The sequence below is a fragment of the Phaethon lepturus genome, unplaced genomic scaffold, assembly GCF_000687285.1.
Source record: "Phaethon lepturus isolate BGI_N335 unplaced genomic scaffold, ASM68728v1 scaffold47704, whole genome shotgun sequence".
Classification (NCBI taxonomy): Eukaryota; Metazoa; Chordata; class Aves; order Phaethontiformes; family Phaethontidae; genus Phaethon; species Phaethon lepturus.
In genome coordinates, this window is record NW_010533400.1 from 1 (window position 1) to 335 (window position 335).

The following is a 335-nucleotide window of genomic DNA, read 5'->3' on the forward strand; positions in this document are numbered from 1 at the left end:
CTCACTGGTTTTCCCACCTCCTTTAAGGATTCAGCGTCAGGAGTCAGGTGAAGACATGCTCGTTTTAGCTTTTATCTATGCAAAATTTCGCCTACCCAGTCCTAGAAAGCGTAGGTGCAGAGCGGCAATAGAGTGTCGGCACCCGTGTTGGGTCAGGAGACCTCCCGAGCGAAGATTTGTGAGCACACGTGCTCTGGGGTGACGTGAGAACGAATGGTTCTGTACGCATCCAGCTGTAACTTGACAGGATGCGTTAAAAGTTCCAATTCTGTCCATTCTACAGCACACTTTCACTTGGTTATTATAATTAAAAAAAAAAATCTCGATAAGCCAAT